Source organism: Cricetulus griseus, chromosome 8 (genome assembly GCF_003668045.3).
Source record: "Cricetulus griseus strain 17A/GY chromosome 8, alternate assembly CriGri-PICRH-1.0, whole genome shotgun sequence".
Taxonomy (NCBI): Eukaryota; Metazoa; Chordata; class Mammalia; order Rodentia; family Cricetidae; genus Cricetulus; species Cricetulus griseus.
In genome coordinates this window covers 23,807,977-23,821,663 of record NC_048601.1, presented here as the reverse complement: position 1 = coordinate 23,821,663, position 13,687 = coordinate 23,807,977, and the positions used below count along the sequence as shown (strand labels likewise).

General features: G+C 48.1%; 1 protein-coding gene across 12 annotated transcripts in view; it reads right to left on the bottom strand.

The window, feature by feature from the left end:
* Mical3 (microtubule associated monooxygenase, calponin and LIM domain containing 3) overlaps nucleotides 1-13,687 on the bottom strand; it is a 181,762-nt gene that overhangs the window by 148,715 nt on the left and 19,360 nt on the right. For 2 of the 12 annotated variants that reach the window (XM_035448520.1, XM_035448521.1), the window contains exon 2: nucleotides 596-649. The exons of the other annotated variants lie outside the window; for them this stretch is intronic. The gene's annotated coding sequence lies outside the window, so the exon portion shown is untranslated. The remainder of the gene's footprint in view (nucleotides 1-595; nucleotides 650-13,687) is intronic. 12 annotated transcript variants of the gene reach the window in all.

Sequence of the window (13,687 nt, the reverse complement as noted above, 5' to 3'; positions counted from 1 at the left end):
ACGGTTTTTGGGGGGAGTATCATCAACCAGGCATGGTGGTGGCGCACGCCTTCAATCCCAGCACTTGGGAGGCAGAGGCAGGTGGATCTCTGAGTTTGGGATCAGCCTGGTCTACACAGTGAGTCTAGTACAGCCAGGGCTATGTAGAGAGACCTTGTTCCCCAAAAAAGGGAGGGGGAAGGAACCACCTAACAAACTCTGAGCACCAATTATGGCAGATGTAGCTTTAGGGTACTGGGAACAAGCCATTTCCAAAGCCATTCTGAAAGAACCAGGAGTGGATTAGCCGGAACAGGGCACCCTACACAACTGCACTCACTACCTGCTGCCTGCTTGGGGAACGGAAAGGCACACACAGTTCTCTAGCCAATGTCGTGCGTTATCCATGGCATTCCCAAGAGCAACAGGTTCAGAGAAGACTCCGCTGGGGACACCAGCACACGGGAAGGCAGCTGACATGTTAGTGATGTCATCTGGCTCACCTATATCTCATACACACAAACACAGGAGGCTCCAGCAGCCTTTACCTCCCCAAGCAATACGGCTGGCAGGATGACTGCTACTATGAGCTGGGCCTATTTTACCCATTCCTTACCCTGCCATGGTGTTAGCCTTCTTTCGCTGCGACAGAAGACTTGAGAAAGTCAACCTAAAGGAAAGAAACACTTCTTTAACTCACAGTTTCCAAGGTTTGTTTACAATCACTTGGCCCCATCACTCTGGGCCTGTGACGCTTCAGGACATCGCGGTTTGAGTGTGAGGTAGATGAAATGAAACTGTTTATCTCATGGCAGACAGAAAGCAAAGGGAACCAACATTCCCCCAGTGACCTAATTTCCAACTACTAGTATTGACACCTGCCTCCAGGTTAGACCATCTTCCAATAGTGCCTCAAGCCAGTAATAAAGCCTTTTAACATTGGGGGGGAGGAGGGGGAGCCTTGGGGCAACACTCAAAATCCAAACTGTAACACATGGCCAGGCACTGCCCTCCTTCTGTGGGAACCCAAAAAGATGAGGACAACAAGCAGACCTCAGATACCCCCAAGGCACTCAGGTAAAACTATCCACTCATTACCTGAGCCTGGCCACCCACCTCTGTAGTGCAGTGCAGGCTACTGTCATCTCAGGGTTGGTGCCTGGGGAAAGCCGGGCTTCACTGACAGACCGAAAAACCATCTCCATGCCACTCACCTAAACCCAGACACAAGTAAAACACCTTTTGAGGCAGGGTGTACTTGACTTCAGATGAGAGCCTCTTAAACTAACCAGGCAAACAACTCAGGCTCACATAGGCACAAGGTTCCTAGAGACATATTTTAAGGGCATGCTCCCCACTCTACTGTATTTATAATACACAATTAAAATCCTGAAACTCTTACACACTTCTGGCCAAGGTAAGTGAGCCACCCCTTTAATCCCAGGCCACCAAAATAGAGTAAGCGAAGTGGGCATCACTCCTGGGGCTGGATTCTGTGTCTCACAAGAACAAAGCTGGGGACAGTACTAACCTCAGCCTCTCCTCCTCAGCTCAGGCAGGAAATCCCGGAATGGCAAAGCCGGGAAAGGCAGCTTGCAGTATGGGGCTGTCACTCTGTCCCTCAAGACCACCCTCCCATCACATCCTTCTCATGGCATTTCTGTCTCCATCACACTCTGTGTAGGCACAAACCCTCAAGCCCAATCCTGCAGTCATTTCTAACAGCTGCCAGACTGAAGACATCACTACACAGGACACCACGGCTAGCACCAGGCTACCACATGGCAGTCTGCCCCAGTAACTAACGTATGTGTCTGGGTTACCTACATGCTTGGGTTTTGTCCACAATGTCTCCCACCATGACTGCGTGGGAGAAGATGTCAACTGGATCAGCTCACCGAAACTCTGACCCTCTGTGAGATAACACCTCCTGAACCTGTGCCAGCTGTTACCCATCACTACCAGTTACAGGACACACGACGACGACGATTGGACAACAGGCTGTGTGAGTGGGAACACACTTCACAGATAAGCTATTCCTTTGCAGAACTGCAGCCATTGGGCAGCAGCTGGTTTCTAGTCAGAGCCAGTCCTAAGACAGTAACTCTCACTTCATCTACAAAGGACAAGGTTCGATGACTTGAGTTAAAAAAAAAAAAAAGAATCGCTCTACATGGATGAATTCCAGACTCAGAGGCCTTGGAAAGAGCAGCCACAGGCTCTGGCTTTGGCTGAGGAGCCTGAGGACAAACTACACTGATAGAGCTGAAGGTGGCCAGCCTGTTTCCGGCTAAGACAGAGTCAACAGCCTAGAGGAATCCTGCCATAGCCAGCCAGCAGAAGGGAAGGCTCAGTGTGGGCGTGCAGTCCCCCAGCAAACCCAGCAGCTGACCTGTCCCCACATCCTGGGGACCCCAGGGCTCCCGCTGATGGAGAGAGATGATGTGATTGTCAGACTCTACTTTTTGAGACAGATCTCCTCAGAGAGCCCACGTGGGCCCCAAATGCCTAACTTCAGACTCTTGGACGTGGAGGTTATAAGTCAGGTCCACCACACCTGGCTTAGGTATGACATTAAGGATTTCAATAATACCTGTTTTTTGGTCTGTTTTTTAAGACTAGGTCTCACTGTGTAACCATGGTTGGCATGGAACTCACTATATAGACCAGGCTGGCCAAGAATTTACAGAGACCTTCCTGCCTCTGCCTCAAAAAGAACTGGAACTAAAGGCATGCAACACCATGCTCAGAAATACCTGAATATTTTTTTTTTTTAAGATTCTGGAATTAGCACAATGTGATTGCAATTCCAACACTGGAAGTGCTCTAGGCAAGTCACTTCTACCATGACTCTAGACAGTTTCCTACCACACATCTGGGTGTCCCATGCTTTGGTGACCTGTCCCTAAATATGAGGATGGTGAAGATTATGAAGGTACCAGTGGTACCGGCAATAGCAGGTGTCAAGTCAGATACGGTAGCACATTGGTACAGTCCCAGGTTCCAATCCCAGCCTCGGGAGGTGAAGACAGAAGGACCAGGAGTTCAGGGTCATCTTCAGCTATGAAGCAAGTTTGGGGCCAGCATGGGTTACATGAGACCCTGTCTAAACAAAATGACGCTTTTAGAAAGCATCTACCATTTAGTAGTCACATATCACAAGTGATGGCCACAAAGAAGTGTGTGTGTGGCCCTGTCCATCCGGAGCTTATACTGCCAGAAAAGAAAAGGAGACACAGAGAGATCCAGCAACTTGCCCAAAGTCACAATGGGATGAACCAGCTGGAATCTGACCCTGAGCAGTCTACGACCAATACACTAAACAGCCTTCTGAAATTATGTCTACTATCTTAATCCAGAAACCACATAATGAGCAGTTAGAGTTGTCTACAAATTACAGATGAGAAGGAAGTAGGCAAGATGATTTTGTCCAGCAAGCTGTCTGACCCCTGCAGTCTGCACTTTCTCAATCTGTGGCACACTTGGGGAGGTTCAATCAGCCAGTACGGGGCTCCTGTGCAGAGGAGGTGACACCGTCTTTCCAAGGAGGACAGGGTGAAGGGTGAACCAGATGTCACGAGCCTGCTCCCTGCAGCCTGTCTCTCCCATGCAGGAGGCTCGTCCCCACACCAACACCTCAAAGATCTGTCTGCCATGATGCTCTAACTCCGATTCTCAGTGTTTCCCACCTTCCCTAAGAGGCCCTGTTCCCCGTTAGTAGACTAGGGAGTAGATTAGCTCAGGGAAGTATGAAGGTTAGGAGATACTTGTAAAAGCTAGGAAAGAAAGAACAATGAGTCGAGACGGGGAAAAATCCCCCAGTGGAATGAGGAAGTAGGGCCTGAGGCATAGCCCAGCTCTGTGACTACTAGACACTGTCACACACAACACTCCAGGGGACTGTCCTCCTCTAAGAAAAGGTCACACTGCAGGGTTCACAACCCACTGAGTAAGGAACACAGGCATCACCGTGACGGAATCCAGCCTTTTTTGGCAGAAGAACTTCCTCTGCCATCAGCAATTTCTTATCTTTCTGGGACAGACTGCTATTCTTTGCAGCCGGCTGCTGGGAGGAATATGCCCAACAGTCAAGACCTACTACGGATTCAGCATCTCCCCATGAGCTCCTAGTGTGCTATTCACAACAACATCTCCACACACTGTGAGGAGAGCAGGACACCGTTCACACAAGCTGTAACATGTGATGGCCCTGGTCTGTAGACCCTGAGGCCACTCCCCTGCATACACACAAGCATGCTAACCACCTATAGCATGAGGAGCCTGGGACAGACAGAACCTTCTTGACAACAGTTCCAGACAGACATACAGAGAGCCAGTGAGATGGATCAGGGGGAAAGGCGCTTGCTGCCAAGCATGACAACTTGAGTTTGACCCCCAAGGCCTACAGTGTAGAATACCCCCAAACAGATACACACACACACACACACACACACAGATATATAGAGATGCTAGACAACCATGCTTCCATCAGTTAGAATCACTTCATAATCTTAACTAAAACATAAAAAGGATTTAAATGCTTGTAAAAATTAGCAAAATGGGCTGAGGATTTGGCTCGGTGGCTAAGCACTCGCCCAGCATAGGCCAGGCCCTGAATTCCAGCCCAGTATCATAGTAAACAAGTAAATCAAAGTTTCACAGGAGGAAGTTAGAGAGGACTCTGAAGGTCGGTTCAGCAGAGGGAAAGAAAGAAAGAGGAAAAGAAAGAAAGCAGAGAATCAAAGTAAGCAAAGAGAAACAGGGTAGCAAGCACAGAACCTGAGGTTCTCTGTGAGGGAAGAGAGAAGACGCGACCTTGGTAACCCTAGCCTGAAGTTTGCACCTGTGAGTGACAGAAAGAACAGAGTTCTCGGGGGCGAGTGGTCGGGAAGCCAGGAGACACTGGAGAATTGTGGAGGCTCCCGACTGGTCCCTACTGGGGTCAGACAAAACTACCAGTCTTTGCAGTGAGATAGATGAAGGTGGGGTTCGATCTGTGGTAGGACATCTTCATAGCAGATGCCAGGCCTGCGTGCCATCCCCCACACCACAAGAACGGCCAACGGCATAAGAGATATTAGCACTGGAACCTGATACTTCACAGGAAGTGAAAATTAAAACCTAAGAGCAGGGCCGGGCCTTGGTGGTGCACGCCTTTAATGCCAGCACTTGGGAGGCAGAGGCAGGCGGATCTCTATGAGTTCAAGGCCAGCCTAGTCTACAGAATGAGTTCCAGGACAGTCTCCAAAACAATACTAAGAAACCCTGTCTCAAAACAAACAAACAAACAAACAAACAAACAAAAAACTTAATAGCAAATACGATGATCTGTCACTGTAAGAAAATGGACACAGTTCCAACCACAGAGACTTCCTTCTTGAACCCTCAAAAAGAGCTTAAGCCAGTGGGAGCTGGGGAGCAGGGAAGACAGGGTGACTCCACAGCTGGTTAAGGGCTCACTGGAAAAATGGATGGAGAAAGGGGCTTAGTGTACGTGCATGAAACCATCCACACCTGGCTCCTGGTCAATGATGTGAGGAGGGAACTACTAAAGAAAAACTCATTAGCTCCTGCCCAGGCTAAGAAAAGTGGATGTGGATAGCTCTGAGATTGTAGGGGTATACAGGAGGCCTCAGAAGTGGAGGTCCCAGACAGACACCTTCTGGGTGGGAGATGCTGCTGCCTGCAGTTCGGTGGCCCTGCACCTGGGTATGAGGACTGGTTTCAGAGGTCCTGAGCCAGAAAGGATGGGGAGGCCACTCCTCCACTTCCTTCTGTCATTTTCTGCAGCATGGCACCAGGAGCGGCATCCAGGGCGGAGTGAAGCCAGGAGCTGGCCACACAGAGCCTTTCTTCCCACCTTCAGAGACATTACTTCACCAAGCCCTCAGGTCTCTCCTGACAGGTTCTCACAGGCAGGTCCCAGGTAATAGAGAGGAAAGCTAAGCCCAGGAGCAGCCTTCAGGGAGCCCGAAAGGCACATGGTGGGCCAAGCTGCCAGGGAGTGGAGAACACAGAGGAGGAGCTGAGCTGACTTCTCTGCCAGAGGCCCAGGCTGTCTCTCACAAATGACTCTACAAGTTTAGGAAAAAGTGAGTGTCCCCAAAGAGAGTCCCAAAACAAGTGTCTAGGATTCCAGAGGCCAGACTCATAATCCGCCTCACCCTCCCTGTGGATGAAGAGCTCTAGTTGACTCAAATGGCTCTCAGACAAGCCAAAAGCAGACAAAGGAAGGATGAAATGGGGGTGAGGGGAGAGCCTAGATTGATGGATTCCATCTCTGGGGGCACCTAGGGTGACCCCTCAAAGCCTGTGTGTGCCAGGCCAACCACAGCAGCAGAACTAAAACTGCTGTTTCACATGTCTTTGCCTGTCTTACAGAAAGTCCCCATATTGGGCACCCACTGGACACTCTGGGTACCAGGCACTGTGTCGGATCTGAGCACACAAAGGGAACAAAACTCTTATGTCCAGAAAGGGAAGTACAGGGGGCAGCAGTCACTTTTGAAATCCCCTTCCCCGTAAGCAGGGAGTTCATAATGTGTCCCTGACATGGTCTGTGAGGAACAGAACAAAAGCTGAGGAAAGGGCCTGGAAGGTCCTCCTTGGCTCAGGTATAGAAGGAAGGCCTTGGTAACGGAAGTGTTGCTTTGCCTGATGTGACAAGGCTGTGCCAAGTAAAAGCAGAAGGCAAAAGGAAACACGCATGCACAGGCCACCCAGTAAGGCCAGACTCAGGCCTTCCTGAAACAAAGACCAGTGGGGTTTAAAGTTCAGTGCCAAGAACAGCAGGCCAGGTGAAGCTATGCAAGGCCAGCCTGGACATCTACGGTTCGGATACAAACATTTGCTTTCTGATGTCCTCAGAAGCTCCGAAGGCCAGAGCCTTCCTCCTCAAGACACTAATACATGCTAGCAGAGCACAGCGGCAGGCACCTGCCATCCCAGAGCTTGGAAGGCCAAGGCTAGAAAACTGCTTGAACAGGAGTTCCAGGCCAGCCTGGGTAACATCACGAGACCCCATCTCCGGGGAGGACAGAGGAGACGGAGGAAGAGAGGGAAAGAAAAACAGAATGACAAGGCTGAGCACAGCGGCACTAACCTGTGATTCCAGCATTAGGGAGGATGAGACAGGAGGATATGGAGTTCAAAGCCAGCTGGGACTACATGAGCCCCTATCTCAAAAAAACAAGAGTGAGACCACAAGACATGCTCAACTCAGCACATCAAATATAAACTGACAGCTGGGCGGTGGTGGCACACGCCTATAATCCCAGCGCTTGGGAGGCAGAGGCAGATGAATCTCTGTGAGTTTGAGACCAGCCTGGTCTACAGAGTGGGTTCCAGGACATCCAGGGCTACACAGAGAAACCCTGTCTTGAAAAACTGGGGGCACACACACACACACACACACACACACACACACACACACACACACACACACACACACACACACGTACGTGTGTGTATACATACATACATACATACATACATACATACATACATACTCGTAGCCTTTAAGAATTGTATAACTCAGTCCATGAAAAAGAAAAACCAGCCTACCCACCACATCCCAAACCAAAAAAATAAAAAATAAAAGGGACCTGAGACAAGAAAACATACCCTGAGGCTACACCTGTTTCTGTTCGAATGGTACAGCTCACTGGAAAGGGTAACTTCAAGGTAAGATGTGTCAACAGGCTCTCCAGAGAGGGTGGGACCCCAAGCAGAAACTAAAGTCTGGAGAGAATTAACTAAGCCAGCTGGGTGGCATGCTCCAGGCACACAGCAAGTACACAGGGTAGGGCAAACAAGTGCAGAAAAGGGGAGACGCATGGGAGCACAGCCAAGCCCACCCTTAAATGCACAGCAGCCGGGCAAAGGTCTCATTAGGAGACCAGAAGTGTCAGCTGGGCAATCCAGGACTCCGGGCTGAAATCCCAGCTGACACACTTCAGGGAGAAAAGTGGGTAAGACTGTCTGCCACAGGAGAAGGAGGAATAGCAAAGAGCTATGATTTGCTGAGATAAAAAAAAAAAAAAGGGGGGGTGGTGGGAAGAGATGCCAAAGAGAAGGGAGAAAGGGGGAGGGGGAACCCAAGTTGTTGCAGCATTATGCAAGCAAAATTCCAGGCATAAGCCAGGAAATTCAAAGGTCATGGTTCCCACAGCAACAGTAACCTGACCCGTCAGTGTATGTAGCCTTTGGCAATGCCAGAACCAAAGCAACATATCATGCCAATGCTCAGTGAGCAGTTCCCGCCAGGCCCACATACCTGCTGCAGGCACCCTTGTTAAGTCTGTACATGCCCAGCTCAGCAGACCACACCCTACCGAGTGAAGCTCACCTGGTGCCCAGGCCAAGCTCACCAAGCCCGCAACAGGCTCGGCAGGCCCTGACTCTTCTTGGCAGACTCTCGTCCTGCCTCCGCCCACACCTGCCCGCTGTGGGTTTTTAATCTTAACTCCCTGTGGGGTGTATAACCACAGCTTATCCAACCGGCTGGGTACAGGAGGGAGCAGGGCAATGTGTGTATGTGGGCTTAGAGGTTATCGACACTCCCCTCCCATCTGGTAGCGTCCTGTGGCTCGACAAGCCTCACCACAAGGAGAAACTGGGAAGTGGCAGGGGTAATATTGTCCTTCAAAGGATGCCACCAGGGAGATGAAAAGAGGGCTGCAGGTTAGCTCAGCATAAGTAAGGGAGCTTGCAGATAACCCAGACACCATGAGTGGATCTCCAGAACCCACATGGCAGAGGGAGAGAGAGCTTCCCTAAGATGTCCTTTGACCTCCACAAGCATACACACTTAAAATATATATATATATATATATATATATATATATATATATATATATGACTAGAAGCCAAGCTTGGTGCCTCATACCTGAATTCCAGCCCTCAGGAGGTGGAAGCAGTTCAAGGACAGCGTAGTATCCAGACCTTGTTTCTCTGAGTATGGTAGGACATACCTGTAATCCCAAGACTTGGAAGGTAGTGGCAGGCAGGGAAGACCACTTCAAAGTCATGCTCTACATACCAAGTTCAAAAGGTCGCCTGAACTACATGAGACCTTTGTCTCAAAAAGCTTTAAAAAAAAAAGACTAACATCAACAAGTACCACTCACTGAGAAGAAGACCACCCACCCCGGCCTCTCTAAGTCTTATTTCTGGAGAATTGATACCCAAGCACCTACATGAATCTAGACATAAGCTGTCACCAGGCCCTGCAGCTCTGCAGAGGCACAAGATGAACACGGGGAGGAGGGTCAAGAGCGTGACGGTCACAGGCCACCCTTCCGTTCTTACCCCCACCCTGGGGTGGGGTAAAGTGGAGAGGGGTCCTGGGTCCTTTCAAAGGACAAGTGAAGGCCTTCTCCTGAAGGCATAACTGTCACCAGAAGACTGAAGATTCAGAATTCCTTCTCGCTCTGGGCCAGTGGTTCTCAGCCCACATGTGGGTCATGACCCCTTTGCGGGATCAAAAGGCTCTTTCACTGGGTGACCTAAGATCTCCTGCATATCGGATATTTACACAGTAGCAAAATTACTGCTATAAAGTAGCAATGGAAACAATGTTATGGTTGGGGGTCACCACATGAAGAATCTTATTAAAGGGTCACAGCATTAGGAAGGTTGAAAACTGCTGCTCTGGGCTATGGCTCATGTAGGCAGCCAAGCTCCCCAGCTCAGGGGAATGAATGACTTTCCATTTCTATGTTCCAGGAGAACGACGCACTCAGGGAAGGCAGCCGAGCAAGGCGTGTGAGCAGCTGTCCAACTCTGAGCATGCGCCTCACAAGGCTGGTAAGACATGCTTTGCATACAGCTACGGGAATTAAATAAAACCACATACATGGAAGCCCATGGTATGGGACCTAATACAAAGATGCTCAAGAAACCAGAAACGTCTGCAGTGGCGTTACCGTTTTTTACTCTCTATGGGCCACTGCCAACACTGTTACAGGACATGACCTTCATTCGAGAAGGCTGTGTCCATGTTAATGCTGTGTCTGCTTTTTAACAATAGAAACAGTATCTACTCTGCAATAAGTGCTAAAAGTTCATATGCTCTTCTCTTGGCCATGGTTTCATTGAGCCCTTATAATAATCTCACAGGGTGAGTACCAGTACTAACTTTGTGTTGAGGGCACACAGTGGTGGTGGCAGACACGGAAACCAGTAGTGGTGGTAGACACGGAAACCCAACTCAAGGAGTTTGAGTTTAGGGTCTTCCAAACTTAACCATGTCACATTTATTGTCAATGTATGAAACTATGTCCCCAGTGGGCACCAAACAACAGAGGTCAAAGTCATTCCAAGAATGATTCTTGGAAAGAATTGTCCGTCTCAGGTCAATCTTATGATCACAGAATACGGAAATGGCCCTAAGCTCTAGTATCTCAGATGCCATCGGTACCTACTGTCATCCACTTGAGTAACGCAGGTCCCATCAGAATGGGAACAAATATGAGACCATGCTTCACTTCAAAATTATACATGCGAAACAGTCATCCACAAATTCTGATGCCTCCAGGATAACAGTAAATGAACAAGCCTCGGAATGTTTCATTTTAATTTTTTTAATGATTTTTTTAAACATGTATAAGTGTTTTGCCTGCAGGTACATATGTACAACACATGTGTGTCTTCTACCCAAAGACCAGAAGAGGGTATCCAATGCCCTGGAGCTAGAGTTACAAGTGGCTGTGACCAGCTGTATGGGTGCTAGGAACCAAATCTGGGTCCTCTGCAAAAGCAGCAAGTGCTACTAACCACTAAACCATCTCTCCAGCCCCTAATTTTTATTAAGTCTTAATTAACTACCTTTGTGCTAAGAACAGACCGTAGGAACTCATGCATCAAGCATTCTACTACTGAACCACAGTCCCCAGGACTTATTTCAACTGTCACAAGCTTCCTATTTAATAAATCCTACAACTGCCTTGTGTTCAGAAAGTCAGAACTCACGGTCATCCCATTTCCCTACTCAGTCTTCCTGTTCCTCGGATGTTTTCATCCTCGTGTTCCACTCCCTCGCTGCTTGTTCAGATTACATGCAAAGAAAAACATCCAACACGTTCACTTATCCCAATTTGGACATGGAGATAGAGAGCTAAGAGAAACGAGGCTGTGAAATAATACACTTGAAAAGTCACCCCAGCTGGGTCCCCAAAAGAAGACCCCAGCATTCCCATCCACTAGTGAGCTACACTGACCCTGGACGTCCAGTAGATTCTCTTGGACACCCCCAGTTCTCCCCACCTCTCATGGGACCCGAGCTACTAGTGAGTGTGGAAGGCCGTGTGATACAAAGGGGGCAGCAAACGTGACAGTCAGCAGAAGCCACTGTGTAGGTTCCGACTGCTAAAGTATGTGGGAGGGATGGCATGGGACAGCAGATGGTTCCACACTCTCATTCTGGTCCTTCGTGCACATAACCCAGATCACTCATTAAGCTTTACATTTTACTTGAGCAAATAAAGCTGAAAATCCCATTAGGTGACAGGAGAAGCACCAGCAACAGCAAAGCTCCGTTCTCCATGTTTGGACTTAACACACACCTCAGAACACCTGTATCAACCTTAAACCCAGCTGAACCCAGAGTCCCGGGCCCCAGTCCGTGGGTTCAGTCGGAATCAATTTACACCTGGCTTTTGTTTCATCAGAGGCATCGAGAGTAAAATGCCTTCAAAAGCTACATGACCTCAGTTCTGCTTGCACAGGATTTTAAGTTTCCCAAATCTAAAACCAAGTCAACAAGGTAGTGAGATTAGAAAAGCCTGAAGACTTGGAGGCTAACTCAGTTCTCCAGACTTCAGTGCCGTAAACAATTGAAAACCCTGAACTCAAACATGTAAGTCTAGGCTTTTTGGACAACTAAACGCAAGCTGGACTTAACCAAAACATACACGCACACACACACACACACACACACAAATAACTTGTGTGCCTTGTGGCCTAAACACAACGTGGAAAATGAGAAGACAACCCACATAATGGAAGAAAATACTGGCAAACCACATGTTTGATAAGGAACTTGCTTTTAGAGTATATAAAAGAACTCCCACAATTCAACAATAAAATGGTAACCAACTGTTTTAAATTGTCAACATGCTGTAAGATATCACTTCACTTCACACTTCTGAGTGACTGCAAGAAAGGCAGGCAGGAGCTGTGCACAGTAGAGTATCCCCATTGTCCCAGGTACTTGGGAGGTTGAGTGGCAAGGTGGCTTGAGCCCAAGTTTGGAGGGAGGGAGGGAGGGAGGGGAGGGAAGGAGGGAGGGAGGGAGTGAGACAGGGAGGGAGAGAGTGAGGGAGGGCGGGTTAGTAAAGATGTGGAGAAACTGGACCTCTTCCGGGGTGATTTGGAAAAACACTTGGGCAGTTCCTCCCAGTGTTAACTATGATTTACCAGACAACCCAGGAGTTTCACCCCTATGTCTGCACAGCCAGAAGGAAAGTCACACAAAAACATGAGCATTCCTAATAACATGGTAAAGGAGTAGAGCCAAGCTGTGCTACTAAATAGATCAGTGTTTTTTTGTTGTTGTTTTGTTTTTCCTTCAAGACAACATTTCTCTGTGTAGCCTTGGCTGTCCTGGAACTCACTCTGTAGACCAGGCTGGCCTCAAACTCACAGAGATCGCTTATCTCTGCCTCCAGAGTGCTGGGATTAAAGGTGGGCGCCTCCACCATGCAGAAATCAATAGTTTTTAACCTATGGGGCTTGACCGCTTTGACAAACCTCTATCTCCAAAAATCTTTACATTACAACAGTAGCAATTTATAGTTATGAAGTAGCAACACAGATAGATAACTGTATGATTTGGGGTCACCATGACATGAGCATTAGGAAGGTTGAGAACCACTGACAGATAATGTGAACAAACATACAAACAAAAAAACAAAAACAAAAAAAAACACCTGTGAAATGAGGCATGGATTACTGCAAGTTCATGGCCAGCCTGGTCTAGATAGTGAATTTTATAGAATATTGATCAGCTATAAAACAGAACAGAATTCTGATGTCCACAGAACAGGATAAGCCTTGAAAACAGGCTGAGTGAAAAAAATGCAGGCAAGAAAAAAATACAAAAAAAACATGTAACTGCATGGCCCTTTTATAAGGAATGCCAGGCCAGCCATCTACAGACAGGAAGAATGGAAGCCAGGGAGAGGCACAGTTCAGAGTTGCTGTGGGGGTCACCACTGAACTGTACAATTTAAACCATATATATGATAAAAATATTGGGGTTTTTATGATTTATTTATTTCATATGCACTGGTCTTTTGCTTGCATGTATGTCTGTGTAAGGGTGTTGAATCCCCTGAAACTGGATTACAAACAGTTGTGAGCTGTCATGTGGGTACTGGAAATTGAACCCAGGTCCTCTGTGAAGAGCAGCCAGTGCTCTTAACCACTGAGCCATCTCTCCAGAATGACGACTGTTTTTTTTTTTTTTTTTTTTTATTGACTTTGTTATATAGATGTGTACATATATGGTGTTTTGCCAACATGCATGTATTTGTGCCATGTGTGCACCAGGTGTCTGAAGAGGCCAGAAGAGGGTGTAACTGGGAATTCATGTGGGTGCTGGGGGATTCACTGAAAGAAATCCCCAAATGCAACCAGTGATTCTTTTTAAAAGAACTCTCTCTCTCTCTCTCTCTCTCTCTCTCTCTCTCTCTCTCTCTCTCTCTCT